General features: G+C 41.3%; 1 pseudogene; it reads left to right on the top strand.

Annotated features, from left to right (window-relative positions):
- The window catches only part of LOC149245170 (WAT1-related protein At2g39510-like), a 136059-nt pseudogene extending 116398 nt beyond the window's left edge, over nucleotides 1–19661 (top strand).
- Nucleotides 19662–20318: the final 657 nt, after the last annotated feature.

Genomic DNA, 20318 nt, shown 5'->3' with positions numbered 1-20318 from the left:
CTTTAAATATGCTATGAAGTTGATTTCTTTATGATGCTTGGTCCATATACTGCTATGCTTTTTGAATTGGTTGTTTTGCAAGTTGAAGGATCAAATGGAACTGCAAGAGGGTTTCGACACTAGCTGGATCTACCCGAATGAAGGACCCCCAGGTGCACCTATCTTCGTGTAGTTTTCTTATATTAGTATCATGGCTGTGTGGAATGCTTGTTTTTCATTGTAGATAACCCTTGCTCTGCTAGGGTATTAACCCAAAACCCTAGGGACTTTGTCCCTTAACGGAATTGGCAACTCCATTGGGGACAACAGTATTGTTTTTCCTAGTTTGGGTTAATTTAAGCCAATCAAGGCTCAGCCTTTGATTTTCTTGCTGTAACTAAGTTGTCTGTTCCTGTAGGAAATCAAACATAAAGTCTGAACATTTTCTTTAGGCCCTTTTTTTTTTCTTGTGAACTGTTATATACGCAGTTTTGCTAGGTTACAGAAGCGTATGTACACAAGTTTCCCCATATGAACCCGCGTATACGCAGGTTTCTTTGGGCTGAATCATGTATACACGCACATATGCATTGACATACCCTAATTTTCCAAGATTTTTGCAAATCTTTCTTGTTCAGTAATTTTTTTTGTTGGTTTGAGTACTTCTTGAGCAGTCAAGTTTGGTTGTTAGTCTCTATTTTTACAGCAAGTTTCTGGTTTCGAATTCTCTCCGTTTGTGAAAATTTGTGGTCATGTTTTGTTTTGTTGCAAGTGTCGTCATGTTTGTTTGAGCACACAAGATTTCTCTCTGAGAATCTTGGTTGTTCTGGTCTCCCAGTGTAGAAATATTGGTTTCAATCTTTGTGACAAACTTTATCTTAGTGACCTTCTTGCTTTGTGTCAAAATTTCACCTTGTGGCCATTTACTTTTATTTGTTTTTGAAAGTTGTTGAGTGACAATTTTGAGAGTTGCCTTTCTTGATCTTTTGATCATTGTCACCAAGCTATTTTTTCTGCTTTTTGGTTGTTGAGAGCATCTTGAAACACCTATTTTGTTGAGTTTTCACCCATTTTTGAGTTGATGACTTGCAAAGTGTTTTGGTTGCTTATTCTTTGGTCTCAAAGTTTTCAATAGTATTTGGAACACTTTTGAAAAGTCACTTTTGTTTTTTCTTTTGAAGAAAACTTCTTGAAAACTTGGTTTTTGCTTTCTTTGGCCTTGTTTTGATTATTTTTTTTGGTGAGTGAAAGTGCATTTTTGTTTGTTTTGTGATTTTATTTTAGTGTTTGGATGAAAATGAGCATTAGCAAATTATATTTTATCTAAACATCTTAAGTGGCTAATTAGAATTAATAAGCAAGTTACTTTCATTCTTTGATTTAGAGTAGTCATAAGTTTTGCATCAGCATATAATCATTGCATTAGGATAAATTTGTGCATCTTTTAGGGCATCCATAGTTTTGTTAATTTTTGTGAGTGTGAAGCTTGAGTAAAAGAAAAGAAAAGAAAAATTTATTGCTTTCTTAAAAGTTCCTTAGGACCTAGTAGAAATTTCTTTCATCGAAGAACGAAATGAGTGCATTTGCATATAGTTTGGTTTTTATTAATTTCTTTTGCGTCGAAAAACACCACAAGTTTCATTTATGCGTATCCCTTGAATTAAGAACAGCCCATTTAAAAACAAGCGCTAATTAAAATATACTAGAACTTTTTTATATATTGTCAATTTAGACACACCAACAAGTTTTAGGATATTTTAGGGCCTTGGATTAGGTGTGTGGAGAGAAAAATCTCCAAGGTCATTTTAAACTGTCAAACGTAGAAGTTTGAATAGCGATTGCAAATCCAATAGCATTAGGGAGACCAAGAAAGCTCCATATCTAGGAGTTAAGCACAAGGGTTTTTGAAGATAAGGAAGAGAGATACCCACTCTCCTACTTGTCGGATCTTACCTCAAGATTATTATGCCTGGCTTCTGACATGAGTTCGTAACCTTAGTTACTTATCCTAGGGATCTACACAGGTGCCTGCGGAGGGGAATCCTGTGGCACCTGAGGTCAATGTTGTATCACTCTCAATGGTACTTCTTGAGGCCACCCTTGCGAAGCTTGGTGGCTTGCACCGGCACAGGCTGTTGTTAGGAGGTCAGTGTAACTTCCTTTATTACCTTCGCGGGTAGGACTAGGCCGTTATTATCCCAGACTATCTTTAGAAGGCCCCTTACTTCACTTTCCTATATTTTGGTGTCCGAGCCTCATCACCTGGAGTGGAAATACTTGAAAATTGTTTGACTGACTGACATATTTTAGGCAATTTTTAGTGTGTGCTTTGTGCTCTTCGTTGGCCTATCTTTCATTTTTTCTTGAGTATTTAATTATATTTTAATAAAAAATTCAAAGTGCCTGATCAATCGCCTAAACGGTCTCGAAGACTTCGTGGTCTTTCACCATCAAGTTTAGAGCCTTCTCCTAGAAGGTGCAGAGGTAATACTGCCGGTGGGTTTCATCCCGTGGCAGTTGACACATTGGGGATTAATCCTCCCCCTAGGGGCATTAGTGTTCAGGATAGGCCTACTACTTCCGTAGAACTAGAGAGGAACACTCCAATTCTTTCTCGAGTTCTCCTTCAATCGGAATATAACATTTAGGTAGAAGAACTCCCAGAGTCGTTAGCAGCTCTGAATTCTCCTCTACCTTCTAACCATCCAGACATATTACAATACATTGGGACTCTGATGCATAGACTATCAAGTCCAAGTCATATTACGCACTTACCTTTAATGACCACCACTGGAAGCATGGCTTCTACCACAAGTGCTACAACCATGTAGACCACAACACCAGTACAAGGGGGAGGAACTATTTCCATCCCCTCTGCATCTTTATTTGGGTCTTTTACTAGCACATCCTTAGTTGGGTCTACATCCATTCCTTCTATGAGTGTAAATTCCCAAGCCAATGCATCTAGTTCTGGATCCTTCCCATTTGTCACCCATTCACAGGGTATTCTGTCAGTTCCATTTAGTGCCTCCACATCCATGATGGGTGGGTCGGCTTCATTTCAGGGTTTTCCTTTTGGAAGTTGTCATATACCACATTCCAACCCAACAATAGGATCTATGCCTTTTTCTTCCACAGGACGTGGCAACAATCCCTTTCAAGGTTGGACTAACCCTGCGGTTAGTGGCATAGGAACTGGGAATCCATTTTTCGACCAACAAGGGAATAGGCCATACTCCACCATTAGTTCATTTCAAAGTATTCCTCCCTTAGCTTCTGCTTGGAATCCTTATTAGCGGTTATCAACTCCTTATAATCCTTTAGGAGGGAGCTTCACTGGTTATGGAGGTTTTTCGAACGGAGTTGGTCAAACTTTGAGTTTTGTTGGATCACAAGGTTCGCCTTTTGGTTCAGCGAGTTCTGCTGGTTGCTTCTGGCAGCCTGGTGCCTTCCAAAATCCAGGCCAATCTTTTTAGAACTTTGGGAACCCCGCCCAGTCTAGGTGGAATCCCCAAGGTCCTCCTAGGCTTCCTTTTTTGGCAATGTTGAATTTTCCAGATCTCACGAAATTAAAAAATGATCCAATCAAATACAATCTGGCCTAGCCTCCAGTCCCAACTAAACTCTCTTCGGACAGTCCAAAGTTTGAGGGGAAGGGTGGTGATGACCCGGGCAACCATGTAACCACATTCCATTTGTGGTTCTCATCAAACTCGCTCATCAATGACTCGGTTAGGTTGAGACTTTTTCAACGCACCTTAACTGGCAATGTGACCAAGTGGTATATAGAGTTGCCAGGGGGAAGATTTACATCTTTCATTGATTTGGCTAACATTTTCCTAAATCATTTCCAATGCCCATCCGTTATGATTCCGGAATTGAACTTCTGGCCAATTTTCGTCAGGATACGGAAACCCACATTTCTGATCATATTCAGGAATGGAGACAGAGAAAGAGGCTCATTATGCCGAAATTCCTCCTGAATACCCTCTCGAATGGTTTTTGAAATATTTAAAACCTGAGATCTCTAAAGATGTCTCTCTATCTAGAGTCTATTCTGAGGAGCAAGCTATTTTTAGGGCCCAATAGCTAGAATTGATTTACTCCCAATCTAGGATTCTACAAAAAATATTGCTCGATGCTCCTAGGACTAAGGTTGATATAGCCAAGTCGAAGCTAGGTCCCCATGTGGATGGTATCATTGGATCCGTAGACACTAATGCAGTGAACCTGTTGAGCCAATTGCAAAAGTTGTCTTTGCAAACTACTCCTACCATTCAGGTCACATCGTCTAAACCTTCATCTTCTCAACCCTCTTTCGTTAATGTCGTTCAATCTTCCAACCCCAAAGGAAATCAAAATTCCATTGGGAAAAAGAAAGGACGAGGTAAGAAAAAGAGTCAAGATGGGAATACTGATGCAAATAAACCTGGCAATAATGTTGCTGGTGGTGGAAATGAGTCTAGAAAGACAGTCAAGTTTCCATGAAAGCTATGCAGTGGAGACCATTTAACTCATATCTGCCCAAAAATTCAAGATGCTCAGTGCTTGTTAGGGCAGCAAGGGACTTCTAGCTCTCAAGCTGTGTTAACCAACCCTTTTCCCCAAGGGCAACAGATGCTTACTAGCATGAGTTCACATCCTGGTACCTCTACAGGAGGCAACCAGGAAGGGGAGAAATCAACAAATGTTTTCATGATGGGTTCTAACATCCATGTGGCCACTCACTTATGTGATTACATTGAAACTGAAACATCCAAGGACAAAACTCCTCCCGGAACTACCGACCTTCATATTGAGCAACACTCTGTCGGTAATATACCACGTATACCGAAAGGTTCTGCTAAATGCGCGACTATCAATCCTAATGCTAAGGCTGCCCAGAATTACTCCATTATTGAGGATCTGGCACAGAGTCCATGTGCTATGTCCACTTTAGAGGTCCTCCAGTTGTGTCCAGCTTAGTGAAGTGCTTTGCTTTCAGCGATAGGTGCAGTTGATCCAAATAACTCTTTAGTGCTAACTTTCGACATGCTTAATGTCAAAAAGTGACTCCCTCATCACATGGCTTTTCAAATAAAGTCTACATACCAGAAAATTAACATTTTTCGTACCGTTATTGATGAAGGAGCTTCCACATGCGTCATGTCGATGTCATGCTGGAAGGCCATTGGATCGCCTTCAGTTGTTCCTTCACCTACCCTCCTGACAACATTTGACGGTCATTCTCATGAAGTGCATGGGATTATCCTGGCCTTTCCCATATGTGTTGGAGGAAAGGTTGTCAATATCGAAGTAGAAGTCATTGATGCTAACCTAGATTACAATCTGCTCTTAGGAAGGAACTGAGTATATGAAATGGATGTCGTTGTTTCTACTATGTTTCGTGTCATTTGCTTTCCTTATGAGGGGAAAATCATCAAGGTTGATCAATTGGATTATTCTCCAGTTGATCCTCGAGCAACTTTGGATTCTACTGTTCCTTTAGGGGATAACCCTCGTCTTCCTACTGAGAATCTAGGAGTTGGGATGTATTCTTCATTGATGGGTACATTTGATTTTCCCTCTCCTATCACTAGAATCAATGTCGTTTCATCATCCAAGGAGTCTTCACGGGAAGAGTTCTTCCGGACTCATTATTTTTCATACCCTTGGACCTTGCCTTCACCTATGACCACATTAGATGAAGGACAAGTTGGTGGAATGGCATTTCCTATGTCTAAAGCAGAGTTTAGATATCAATCTATCGTCAACTCTGCAGACAACCATTCTACTCCTTTCTCTAAGGAGGAGTTAGATGGTGATGTGGCCCCAGCTTGGACCCTTGATTCTACCTCCGTTATGGACTACTTAGATACAGTTTTACCATTCGTGGAAGAAATCCTAAAAGTAATGATGGGTCTAGATTGATCTTGGGAAGACCTACACCATCGTTCATATTTTCTTCCTTCGTGGCAGGAAGTAGAATCTAGGTTCTCTGAGCTATTTACTAGTGATGCTTGTATGGTATCAAATCCTTTGGCTCCAGCACACTTTCATGATGAAGGTAATATGTCGGTGATTTCAAAAACAATATCGATAAACATCTCTAACAACCCTAACATGATCGAGAATCTCTTCATTAGAGCCAAATGTTCCCCTGAAGAAATTCAAGTTTACACCAACCTTTTTAAGGAGTTTCGAGATGTATTCACTTGGTCTTATGAAGAAATTCCTGGCATTGATCCATCCATAGTTCAACATGAGATCAAGACGTATGAAAACGCTAATCTGATTCGTCAAAAGCTTTTGCCGGTTAATCCTAGGAAAGAAGCAGCTATTAAAGATGAAGTAGAGAAGCTACTCAAGGTGGGTTTTATATACCCTGTTCCTCTTACGGATTGGGTTTCTAATCCAGTCCCTGTAGATAAAAAGCAAGGAACAATCCGAGTATGCATTGAATTTAGAGACCTAAACAAAGCTTGTCCCAGAGATAATTACCCTACGCCATTTATTGATTAGATTATTGATGAGTGTGTGGGTAATTGGATTTTCTCCTTCATGGATGGTTTTTCCAGTTATAATCAAATCTCGATCCGTCCTGAATATTAGCATAAGACAGATTTTATATGTCCCTAGGGTGCCTTTGCATACAGAAAGATGCCTTTTGGTCTTAAAATTGTTGGAGCTATCTTCCAGTGGGCAATGTCATATGCTTTCCATGACATTAAACACATCATTGAAGCATACTTGGACGATTTAGCTACTTGTTCTCGAAAGAGAACTGATCATCCTAGTCACCTTTGATTGGTTTTTAAACGATGTAGATTTTACAAGATCTGGTTGAATCCCAATAAGTGCATTTCTATGGTTACATCGAACTGGTTATTAGGGTTCATTGTGTCAACTGAAGGGATTCGAGTTGATCCCTTCAAGGTAGAGGCAATAATTCAGTTTCCTCCCTCGTCCTCAATTCGACAACTTCAAAGTCTTCAAAGAAAGGCTAATTTCTTATGAAGGTTTATAGCGAATTATGCCGAGATCACTAAAGGGTTTATTCATTTGCTATGGAAAGGAGTTCCATAAGTATGGGACAAATTTGCGCAACGGTCGTTCGATGCCTTGAAAAAAGCATTAGTCCCTACCCCGCTTTTGAGTCCACCAGATTATGGTAGGGATTTCCTTTTATATCTCACTGCTAGAGAATCAACCATAGGGATGGTTCTCGTTCAAGAAGACGATGCTCTCATGGAGCATGCGATTTATTACTTGAGTCGAGGCTTGGTAGGTCGTGAACTTCGCTATTCTCCTATTGAGAAGTTGGCTTTGGCAGCTGTCCATGTTGTCCAGCAGCTCTGCCATTATATATTGCTACGTAAAAATTTTGTCTTAGTAGCAGTCAATCAATTCCAAATTTTCCTTAGTAGGCGAGTGATTGGGGGCAAATACAATCGATGGATCATCATTTTACAAGAATTCGATCTCAAGTTCTTGTTTGCCAAGTCTAAGAAATATATGGTTTTTGCAGAGTTAATTTCCAAGCTGCCTTATGGAGAGGATATTGTTTATGAGGAAAGTTTTCCCGATGAACATCTATTCCTCATCTCTTCACTCGACCCTTGGTATGGAGATATCATTGACTATCTCTAGACTTCGAAGTTTCCCTCTACTTTCTCTAAGGATGAATGCTGAAAATTACGTCACCTGGCTAAGAATTATGTCATCATTGGTGATACATTATATCATCGAGGGGTTGATTCAATCCTTAGGCATTTTTTAGCCTTAGAGGAAGTGGATTCACTGCTCAATGATTGCCACAGTGGAGCTTGTGGTGGTCATCTTTCAGGGCTTGCTACAGCTCAGCGTATCTGTTGTGGGGGAAAGTATCCAACTCGGAATGACCCTAACCCACTCTAAGGGTGACAGTTCCTTAGCAACAGCTGAAAGCAAAGCTATCTAAAGTTTCTTCTTTATGACATGCAAGAGATAAAAGGAAGAGATCCACTTACCAATGTCTTGCGCAAATGGTCGATCCAATCTCCTTTGATTGCCGCTTGCTCCCAGCTCCAAGTCTTTTCACAGGCCCAGCTACACGAGATCCTGCGAATAAGACAAGAAAAGGAAACTACAAGAGGCATGCATTCATAATCGATTCAAGGATTAGCATAAATCAAAGATGCAAGTAAGACAATACACCATTGAAACACATGCGAATAGAAGAACCTCAAATGCTTTATTAATATATGGAAGTAAGGTTCAGGCGGCGATACAACCATGAGAGGTCCAATCCAGCATCACCTTCCCAATGGAGAGAAATCTCTTCTTCACCTCCCTCAAGCAATCACCCAATGCTCACAACTGTAAACCAACAGCAATTCTTTGCACTAAATTCCGCCCTCTAGATCCCATGGGATGAGATCCTTATATAGAGTTTTGGAGTGAAGATAAGTCAGCTTGATGTGTGACTTGTTGTCCTCTTCAACTCCAGTTGTTCTTCAGTTCTTCACTCGGAGTTTCTGTCTTCCACTTGGAGTTTTAGAAGCTCTTAACTCATCATTAGGCGAATCTTATCATCAAGTGTCTTTTTAGAGGCTTCCTGGGCACTGGCACTTTGAGAAAAAGATTACTCCACATGTCCAAGTACGCCCAACGCAGGTAGCCTTTGTTCTACTTGCTAAGCAACGTAGGTAGCCTTTGTTGTACCTGCTATGCAGCGCAGATGCCTAGTGGAGCAGCTGCAATGATCCAAAACTGACCTGTTTTTGAGTGTTTTTCAGTGGAGAACTGATTTGCAGTGTTGTGGTTTGCTGACCTTGTTCCTCTAAGGGTAAGAACAACATGTTTAGGGACTTTGGATCCCTTAGATTATTGACATTTCATGCTCTATGCTGTAAGGCACAAAAATGTCTATAACAGTTGCCCCCCTAAAGTATGAGGTCGTTTATCGGGTGAAATGCTTTATTAGGAGGATCCGAAGTTCATTCAATCGCTGGGAGGTGACCTGTAAAAAAATACAATACAATACATTATCTTTTCATATTTTCTTTTCATGATCTAGCTGATGTGGGCATTTCCCATGATCAGCTTTATAAATACATTTGCCGTACATAAACAGACGATCGTCTGATAAGAGACGGATAATTCTCTGCTTTTAATTATCATCCTTTTAGTAGGATGCTCATCTGCTGCACATGTCTATGTTTTTATCTCCTGAATATATATCGCAGCCCGGATGGATGAAACTAGATCCGGGGTCTTCAAACTTGTCCGATCTTCACTCTAGTACAAGTCGATCCATGTGAGAATTTCTTGAAGTCGAACATGGAAAGACATCGCTTGATTACCAGTCAATAATGTAAACTGTTAACAAGCGCGAGAGGAATCACAGATAATGATGATGACCCTCAAGGTACTGCAGCACAATTCACGTGGCGTGAATATAGGATCTGATGTCGAACACCACGCAAAGTCTCCCGGTCGAAGATCATTAATGTATACCTATCGCCGGAAGTGAGAAACTTGCCATTGAGGCATGCAAGCTTCAAAGTACTGAGGGGGTGTTCCTAGATCAACTTCTTGGATAATGAGCTGATGTCGACAAGAAGTGATCTGTCAAAGGAGGGCCTTAATGAATCCCACATCAGTGACATGGAACGGAGCTAGTGATGATGGTGAAAACGATCTGTGAAATATGATTCAGGGTGGCGGTCATGGAAGGATGAAAGATGATGTATGGTAGTGGATGGGACCCGGTTGACACTTTCTGAATGACATCTCTTGAACATATAACAACACTGATGTGATGGATCGGTAGCATTACCCCATGTATGGATGGTATGGCGAGACCATGGTGAAGGGACCGGTGAATGATAATAACCCAACCCGATATTTACGGAGGCCAAAAGTGTCATGTTCAAGAGCGACTTGCTACCATTAAGCTTTGAGGTTCTTCCCAATTTTTCCCCAGTCATTTCTGACCAGTACCTCTTTATTTTTGTCAAGCTTGAGGAGGATAACATATGCTTGATCTATAACCTGCCCTTCGGGCAAGCCCATCGCTATGTTTTAACGAGCCTAGCGATAGGGAAACTCGTTCTTGTCTAAAGACAAGTTTGTCGCTATCTAACATTTTTAACGAGCCCAGCGACAAAGACAACTCGGTCCTTTTCATTTTTAGAGAGTTTGAAAAGGGTACATAAAGTAGACTCCAGGGGTCCTTTTTCGTCATCTAATCCCTTAAGTCCGAAAAAGTATAAAACAATACAGAAGGGATGAATGTTCGATATCTTTATCGAGCCGAACTAGACAAGCGCTCGATCTTTTTGTGCACTAATCCCTCAGGTCCAAAAATATTAAAATCTAGAGGAGGGATAGCTCTTCCGGTCCTTTTAACGAGCTGGAAGGCCAAAACTCGGAAAACTTTTCATTTTTTAGGAGTCAGTGAAAAAGAGCTCAAAGAAGACTCGTATTTTGAGGAACGAGTGATAAACAGGGATAGCAGCAGATTCCAGGTACAGGTTGGAATTTTCCAATCACGGCAGTATTACAAGGATGGCTAAGTGGGATCACTCTTCGCAGCTATTCCTCAAAATAGGTAAACAATCAAGTGGATGTGAATGATCGGCCAAAGGAAAAGTGGAGGTGACGGTGCACAAACACGACCAAGGCTTTTATGGCTGATGAATTTACGGTCTCAACTGGTTATTTACCGGTTCATTTTTTCTGAATGAGCTTGAACATTGGGGGGAAGCCTGCTCACAAGCTTATGTTTATTTTTTAACGAGCATGAATTTCCGCATTAAAACTGCTCGGATCTTGCGTTTATTTTTTAACGAGCATGAACTTTGCCAAAACTGCTCGTGTTTGCGTTTATTTTTTAACGAGCATGAACTTTGCCAAAACTGCTCATTTTTACCAGTCATAAAGTAGGAAGGTCTCCTGGAAGATTACTATTTTTTAAAGAGCTTCATCTCCTCACGCTTTGCTCCATATCCTCTCTTTATGCAAGCTGGATATCGGCCTATCCTACGGGTTAGAGGGGTTAGTCCTACCTAAAACTAAAAAGCCGACCACGCTTGCATTCCAAGAGGTTTGCATGCCCCCAGGTGTAAGTCTAATTTCAAGGTCGCCCCTACTCATCCGTCAAAAACCCTTGTTTTCAACGGGTGAGGCTTACCTCTTTCAGGTTATCCGAAGATCGTTCTGCTAATTCTTTTTAAACAGAAACTTTCTTCGGCGATGTCTATCATTAGGTTATCCAAAGATGGTTACAATTTGTTGCAGCAATAGAATCTCTTTCTTTGGAGGCTGCCCCTACTTATCCTTTAAAACATTTGTTTTAATGGGTGAGGCTTGCCTTTTACCCAAAGATGGTTACTACTTGCTGCCGCAAACGGATCCCCTTCTTTGGCAGAGCCTACTTATTTAGACAAAGGTGAATGACGGCGCTTCCGCCACACACTTAACTTTAACAAAAGAATCTTTTTCTAGAACAACCCCATTCCTAACAGCCCCTTCTAAGATTCCCAGTCTCTCTTCGTCTTCTTGTCCTTCTTCTCCACGAAGATGGCTCAGAGGAAGATTCTCAAAGATGAAGGGGGGGATGGGGTACGGACTAGTCATATTCTCCCGCGGAAATTCTACTTTACACCCAAGGTTTTTTCTGCCTCCAGAGCAGACCAGGATGCATGCCCCCTGGGCTCCTGCGTTCCTTTCCTGAATCACTCGCATTCATCAGGAAGAAGAACCGGGGGAAAAGACCTTTCTTGATCGAAAAGACCATTGAGGATAGGTATGTGACTACTTGCGATGCGTGATCCCGGAAGTGAAAGTTGGTCTACGAGCTTGACCATCCTTCCTTCGTATGGAAAACACATTATTCGAAAGAGTGAGGAGACTATTTCTTCCATGCAATATATGTAGTCTCGTCCAAGGAGTAGGTTATAATCCAAGGGTCCTTGGATGACCATCAAATTCATCTTGACAGCCTTCCCTTTCAGTGTAATAGGCACATTAGGTAGAATCCCTAATGGTCGACTGGTTCCTTTGTCAAAACCCGAGAGATGCCTTGTCTCGGGCAAAAGCGCCGGGCAACCCAGTGCTTTCCAAGCAATAGAGGACAGGATACTCACAGATGCCCCTTCATCAATGATAGTTCCAGCCATCACCATTTTGTATATTTGGACTATAATTCTAAATGGTATGCTGGCTGGTAACCGGGGTCTGCCTAGTTGTTTCCAATCAAAGGACACAACTAGGTTGCTTGGTGGTGGGACCGAATATACGGCCGGATATGATCCTGACGATGCTCCTTCCTGCGATAAAGGAGTGGGCGCTTTGCCCAGATGCTCATCAGAATCGGAGTTGACGAAAAGAATATGGACGGTGTCATCCTTATTCTCTTCGGCGGAGGTGTCAACTGAAGATGAATCCTCAGTGACTGTGGTGTTTGAAGATGAAACTTCTGAAGGGAGAACCGGGTCAACTGCCGTTTCGACCTTTGGACTTTTGTCCGGTCCGGATTTAGTAGGTTCACTTTCAGTGACTGACACTTCAGCTGGCCCTCTGAGCAAGACAACTGTATTTTCGACCAACGAAGGACCTGGCGCGAGTTTTTGATATCCAGGAGGAAGTAGTACCAGTGCCACCGGTTGATCTTCCAAAACTCTCTTTGCCTCGTCTAAAAAGGGACAACGGCGAAGGGTGTGATCACCTTCACACAGTTCGCAGGGGAATCTCATCCCTCTTCGTCGTCTGCGACCTTCACTTTCGTTGGTTGACAGTAAGCATTCAACCTGGTTGTCAGAGGTTGACGCTTCTGAATCGTGCAAACGAGGGGACCAGTCCCTTAGTATCCGGGGAATACTCAGACAATCACTGTGGAAGTGGTCTCCTCTACATATGACACATGGCGATTTGGGCCCAGTCCGTGCTGTGTGTGGGTTTTCGTTAGATGCCTTTTGCTTGCCCCCAGGCGCCTTTGGCTCCTTTTGCTTCTTTTCTTTCTTCTTCTTTTCCTTCTTCTTTTCTATGGGAGCTCCGCTTTTGGCGGCTTGACCTTTCGAAGAAGAAGGATCGGAGGAAGGCTCATAAGAAGTGGAAGGCTGGAGGGTAGCTCTAGACTGGTCTAACTGTTGACTCAACTGTTCAGGAACCGTGGTGGTCTGAACTGCAGCGGTTGAGAATAGCCAAACTGGCAGGCCAATTGTCAGTCCTGGAAGCGACAATGTGGCCATGTGGGGCGCACCAACTTCTCCCCAAGAGGAGAAAGGGCTAGGGGTCCCATGCTGTGGAATCCCTTGATTGGTGTGTTCCATGTTCTCAACCTTAAGATCAACGTAGGAATTAGGGGTGATTATGTTCCGTTTAAGATGAATTTTATATGACGACGCTTTTAGACACAACTTGCTTTTTCACTTTTTAAGAGTCAAGAAAAAGCTAAAGATGACTCTAGTCTCCTTCGATGTATTAACGAGCCCGAAGTGACAAATGCTCGGATAGAATTTTTCAGTTATAGAGTTTGAAAAATGCCAAAAGAAACTACTCTGGAGTTCTAGGCAAGGGTGTGCCAAACCTTTCGCGAAACCACAGAATACGTTTTACGGTACGAGTGGTCGATCTTCGTGAATGTTGTGTTCACTGCATCGCGATCAGTAGGGCGGCCGACACGGCTTCCTATGGATAAAGGCTTTGTTCCTATAGGGGTCCCCCAATATACGCGACGGTACGCGGGGGCACAAGTCCGTATTAGTGCTATCGTCCCTCAGGAGGAATCACCCACCTTCGTAGAGATCAATAGTCACTATGTTTAACGACGCCGGTTCACGTCTCTACTTAGACCTCTACTGTGTTTCGTTATGTTTCAAAGCGTTGTTAGATAAATTCAGTTCTTTTTAGGTTGATCTTGCTTAGCAGTTTGCCTTTATGGATCACCACGTGATGTATGATACAACTCCTAAATGCAGTCTAAGAATGATAAGCAAGCTTTTTCAATTCTTTCAACTTATGAAAACCTTAACTACTGAAGGAAAAGAAAGACATCATCTTTTCAAACAGATCATAGAGCACACACTGATGCACTTTTCCTAAATCGACATGCAAACTGTCAAAATGCACATGCACAATGCAAGTATTTCTTTTCTTCTTCCTTAATGTTGATGTATTACAAAAAGAAAGCTGTTGTATAATTTCGAATTCAATTTCAAGTGAAAGAAAACAAGTTTTTGTCCAATAATCAAAAGAACACCTTAAGATTCACTCGTTTCAACACAAGAAATACTGAAATTCGAACCATATAACGAAAGCAAATGCTCAAGCAGCTATGAACAGCAATAAACTAACTCTTAGAATCACAACGACACTTTCTCACAGGTCTAGATTCAAGATGTCATAGCAAGACTAGTTCACTTTCGCTATGGGAAACTGTGAATGACAGCAAAAAATACAATAAGAACAATCACGGTTTCTTCATACAACTGAGGCGGAATGAAGGCAAAGAGAAGTGGTTTCAGCTGGGTATACAGGTTGACAACTGGCTGCAAAAACAATACTGAAAACTGGGCAACAGACAGTGGAGAATCCAAGTTGCACAAGGAAAAACTGGATCAGCGCAGGTGCTGCACTGTGAATCTAAGATGCAGCGCAGGTAGCCCCTTCGGGACCTGCGTTGTAGTGCAGGTAGCCTTTGTGGCAGCTGCACTGATGAGACAAGTCACGTCTCTCTCAGATTCCGGGTCACAGTTTGCTAAAAAATGAGCGGTTTTTGGCCAAATCAGAGGCTGTCAGTCAAGTATACACTAGAGGATGATTAAAGGAAGATGAACACTATCACAAAGAGCTAAAAAGAGTCCCTGTGGATCAGCTCTTCAGATCATAAACATGCCCAGCACTGGGCTAGAGTAGCTGCCCTCTACTTTGCATTCGAAGGACTCGAATGCAGTTCGATTCGGTACTTCCTTTGTTTAAGAAATGAATAGCAATAAACACAAGCTACCAACAAGACACGATCCCCAGCGGAGTCGCCAGTCTATTGTGGGGGAAAGTATCCAACTCGGAATGACCCTAACCCACTCTAAGGGTGACAGTTCCTTAGCAACAGCTGAAAGCAAAGCTATCTAAAGTTTCTTCTTTATGACATGCAAGAGATAAAAGGAAGAGATCCACTTACCGATGTCTTGCGCAAATGGTCGATCCAATCTCCTTTGATTGCCGCTTGCTCCCAGCTCCAAGTCTTTTCACGGGCCCAGCTACGCGAGATCCTGCGAATAAGACAAGAAAAGGAAACTACAAGAGGCATGCATTCATAATCGATTCAAGGATTAGCATAAATCAAAGACGCAAGTGAGACAATACACCATTGAAACACATGCGAATAGAAGAACCTCAAATGATTTATTAATATATGGAAGTAAGGTTCAGGTGGCGATACAACCATGAGAGGTCCAATCCAGCATCACCTTCCCGACGGAGAGAAATCTCTTCTTCACCTCCCTCAAGCAATCACCCAATGCTCACAACTGTAAACCAATAGCAATTCTTTGCACTAAATTCCGCCCTCTAGATCCCATGGGATGAGATCCTTATATAGAGTTTTGGAGTGAAGATAAGTCAGCTTGATGTGTGACTTGTTGTCCTCTTCAACTCCAGTTGTTCTTCAGTTCTTCACTCGGAGTTTCTGTCTTCCACTTGGAGTTTTAGAAGCTCTTAACTCATCATTAGGCGAATCTTATCATCAAGTGTCTTTTTAGAGGCTTCCTGGGCACTGGCACTTTGAGAAAAAGATTCCTCCACATGTCCAAGTATGCCTAATGCAGGTAGCCTTTGTTCTACTTGCTATGCAACGCAGGTAGCCTTTGTTGTACCTGCTATGCAGCGCAGATGCCTAGTGGAGCAGCTGCAATGATCCAAAACTGACCTGTTTTTTAGTGTTTTTCAGTGGAGAACTGATTTGCAGTGCTGTGGTTTGCTGACCTTGTTCCTCTAAGGGTAAGAACAACATGTTTAGGGACTTTGGATCCCTTAGATTATTGACATTTCATGCTCTATGCTGTAAGGCACAAAAATGTCTATAACAGTATCTGACATGCCGGCTATTTTTGGCCTTCACTCTTCAAAGATTGTGTTGAAGCAGTCAAACACTGTCACCCTTGTCAAGTTTATACTCGAAAGATGCACACACATCTAGCTCCTCTTTTCCCCATTGTCACTATCAGTCCTTTTACTAAGTGGGGTATTTATTTTACAACTTGTAATTCACCTTCAAGAGCGAATCACAAGTACATTATCATGGTTGTAGACTACTTCACGAAGTGGGTTGAGGCCATGCCTACTTATAAAAGCAATAGTGAAACAACGACATTGCTCCTTTTTAATCAGATTATCTCAAGGTTCGGTATCCCGAGAGAGATTTTCACTGACCATGGCAGTCATTTCCACAACCAACTAATATTTGAATTGGCTCTTAAATTGGATTTCTGGTAGGAGCACTCATCTCCATATTATCCTCAAGCCAATGGACAGGTCAAGGCAGTGAACGAAACCCTTAATACGATTCTGCAAAGGATGATTGTCAAAAATCGGTCCAATTGGCATCTTATGTTGTATCCGTCTCTTTGGGCATACCAAACCTCCATAAAGACTGCTACAAGTTTTACACCTTTTCAGTTAGTTTATGGGATGGAATCTATCTTCCCTGTTGAATGTAAAATTCCATCTCTTAAGTTAGCTATTGAGCTCCTTCCAGAGACCTCTAGTCTTGAAGAGTACCTCCTTCATTTGGAACATCTCGATGAGTAGCATCGAGATGCTACCACAATCAATGAGGCTCATAAGAAAAGGGTTAAAACTCAGTATGATAAAGTTGTCCATCCTCGAGTCTTTTCTGAAGATGACCTTGTCTTGGTCTATGACCAAGATAAGGATGCCTTTGGGGTAGGCAAGTTCAAGCCTATGTGGTACAGTCCCTTTATAATTAAATGAGTTTTAGAAGAAGGGGCGTATGAGTAAGTCAATTTTGAACGAAACAAGTTGGCAGAGCCCTGAAACGGGCTCTACCTCAAGAAGTACTTTTCTTAATTAGTAGCTAGGCAACGGCTTCTTTGTACATCTTGTATTTTTTTTTTACATATATCATCGGGAGTTTTTGATATCGACACTTTTTGGTCTGCGGTGGCAGGTGTTTATGGATGAATTAGTCTATTTTGGATTCGCCGATGGTGCTAGTTGGCACACTCGGAACCTCGCTTCTACCGCTTGGGTAATCTACTATCCAACTAGTTAGTTGATGGTGTCAAGGGGAGTATGCATTGGTCCTGCTTCAAATAATATGGCTGAGTATACTGCCGTCATTAATTTACTATCCGAAGCAATTTCTTATGGAATTGATTCGTTGGTAGTCTACTTGATTCACAACTGATAGTGTCATAATTGAATAACATTTATTGGGTAAGGGATCCATGTTTATATCGCCAATATTTAAGGGTGAGGTTGTTGTAAAGATTATTTATTTACATTAATTATTTGCACATTCCAAGATCTCATAATTGGTTAGCAGATTCTATCGCTAATCAAGCTTTAGACTGGCACATCATTCATTCATCACAATAAAATCAAGCATCAAAAAGTCGAAACTGTATATATATATATAGATATATCATAAAATATCTGGAGTATACATAAGTGTGTCCAAAATAATATACAAAAATTGGGACTCAAATGCCCATAATCATGTCTAGTACATCTAATGCCTCGACTCAGGATGAGTGGCTAAGTACGCGACTACTACTTTGGCCACACGCCTAAGAGTGCGAACCCAGTCTCGTGGCATTCCAACCACATGACGCTACATGTCTATAGGGAGATCTTCTACAGCCTTTATCAGTACTCAGTGAGTTAGTCTCACCAAGTGCTGATGAACTATGTGTAGGAGTCGCTCTGTGTTTGCAACCGCCTCTTCGGCACCTCGGCTGCGATGTCCATGTCGTGGGAACCCATTTGATCGTACTGGACCAATATCTGGAACATGATCATCAAATTAGTCATTTGAATCCTATCAAAAATATTTTTCAAAGTTAATTTTTATATTTGAAAAATCATAAAATAAAAAATGTTTGTTACCTATATTGCCCCATGTTGTAGCTAGTGGTAAAGCTAGATCGGGATCTCCTCAGAAGTCCAGCCTGGCATAAGGGTAATCATCCACTGCGATGATCTGTTGCTCCCACCAGGAGAAGGAGTCATCATCAAAAGTAGTCTATGGAATGTCCCCACCTCCAAGTCGTTTCATCAGGTCAACCCACCTGCCCATCTGTGGATCTCATGGGGTGCTGATCGAAGGTGATACTCTATGGTGAAGTGTTGGGACCCTCTCAAAGAAGAAAGAGGACAAAATAGTTCCATACCCGAAGTTTTTGGTCTGGCCATTTTTTATAGAAGTAAGTTGGCTTTTCAAGTTGGTGAGAAGAGGAGTACACCAATCAAATACTGTGGCGAGACAGTCTACTGCCAAGCTCATGGCAAGCCGTGAAGCCTGGTGTAAGGAAGTTGATCCGTTCACTCTGGTTGTAGTGAACAGGATGATCCTCAATGATAAACTCTCCATGTGATTGATTGGAATTTGACTTCCAACCTTTTCTGGATGACCCGGGCAATATATATGCACATAGTCCTTGATAAAGAGACTACCTCGTGATCTTCCCGTGGAATGTACTACCTCTCCCCTCTGGGAAATGCTTGTGATAAAATAAATATCCTCAATCTCTATCTTGAGTTGCATTTGATCAATCATGAATGAGTCATCATCGATGATCCAGTAGTGAATGAGCATTTCGAGCAGTGAGTGTTTTCTTTCATGTTTGGAATTTTGAAGAACTTTAATAAACCACATCCTCTCAAGGCATCCAAGGCCTGAAGATCATTCATAACCTGATCATCCACTGTGGCATGCTCTCTTTCCCTCCAAGTGACTGGCATCCTGAAAAAAAACAAGTTTAGACCATTATTTTTTTGTTTTGAAGTTTTCACGGTGTATACGCGGGTCCATTTCATACACAGTCACATCTAGGGCCTGCATATATGCAGGTTGCACATAGCCAACCCGTGTATATGCGGCGACAAATTTTTTGACATAAATTCAACGGTGAAACTTGAATTAAAATTTTTAAAACTAATCACAAATAAATGCAAGATGAGTTTAAGGGTTACCTGGTGATTTTGAGAAGATTTGAATGGTTGAATTTGGAAAATGGCTAAGCTTGCTTCTTTTTCTTCACTCCTTGTCACAGAGAAATTGCATTGCTGGAAAATTCAGAGTTTGACAATGTGATTGCAAAACAAGGAGTTCACTATGGTGGAAAAGAGTAGGAAGACATCATAAGGATAGATGATGTGGAAGAGAGACTAATTGACAGTCTCATGAGCTCTTTTGAGAATTCAAATCAGCATACTGATGTGCTGACAGAGGAGAAAGAAATGGAGCAGCAAAGTGAATTGTTGTCAAAGGAAGATAAGGCACAAAATCCTTATGATTTTGATTTTAACAAGTGTTTTATGATTGCAGGCTTTGTTGCAAATGCTGGAGGAGATGGGCACAGATGAATAGCAAAATAAAGATGAGAGAAGAAGATTCTATGGAAGAATTCAATTCATGGAATAGATATGCTCAATCGCTGGAGAGAATGCTAGATAGTCATGATTTAATACAATAAGAGATAATCATGAAAGAGGGTAAGGATGATAGGGAGGCAGAAAGCAAAGAAAAAGTTGGAACAAGAGCAAGAATAATAGAACAAGAAGAAGAACAACAGATTGAAGAACTAGTGGACAACAGAAACAACCCGGAGAAAAGAGAAAGATGAAGAAGTAAGAAGCAGAATATGGACCAGTCGAAAGATGTATTGGAAATAGAGATTGAAGAAATGTGGTAGCTGATGATGAAGCAGTCCAAATGGAGGAAAACGGCAGTAGAAGGAAGCATGATCAATCAGAGTTTGAATCTGATTGACAAGAAGAAGAAGATGGAGCAAAAGACTGCAAAAGTGCAGCAGCAGCAAAGGTACAAGGAATTTGGGCAATTACAAAACAAAGTGTGGGATATAGGAAGACAAAGATCATAAGACACATGATCAGGAGATCATGAATACTTTCTAATTTGGGAGTATGATGCAGAAGCATTCAACCCAAGGAAAATAATTGTAATTAAGTAGACATAGGGGGTCATGTATTTTTAGGAAGTTGGATTCCTAAGTGATAAATTGTTGTAATATTAGGGTTTTGAGTGCATAAAATAGAAAAAAATTAGATAATGGGAGGAAGTTGTAAATGCTCTCAAATAATTGAGAACATGAGTGGTGAATAAATGACAA

The sequence above is a fragment of the Pinus tabuliformis genome, chromosome 7, assembly GCF_031772625.1.
Source record: "Pinus tabuliformis cultivar Carrire ecotype Pingquan chromosome 7, CPIR1, whole genome shotgun sequence".
Lineage (NCBI taxonomy): Eukaryota > Viridiplantae > Streptophyta > Pinopsida > Pinales > Pinaceae > Pinus > Pinus tabuliformis.
Note: the sequence above shows the minus strand (reverse complement) of the source record. Positions and strands in the feature narration are given on the sequence as shown.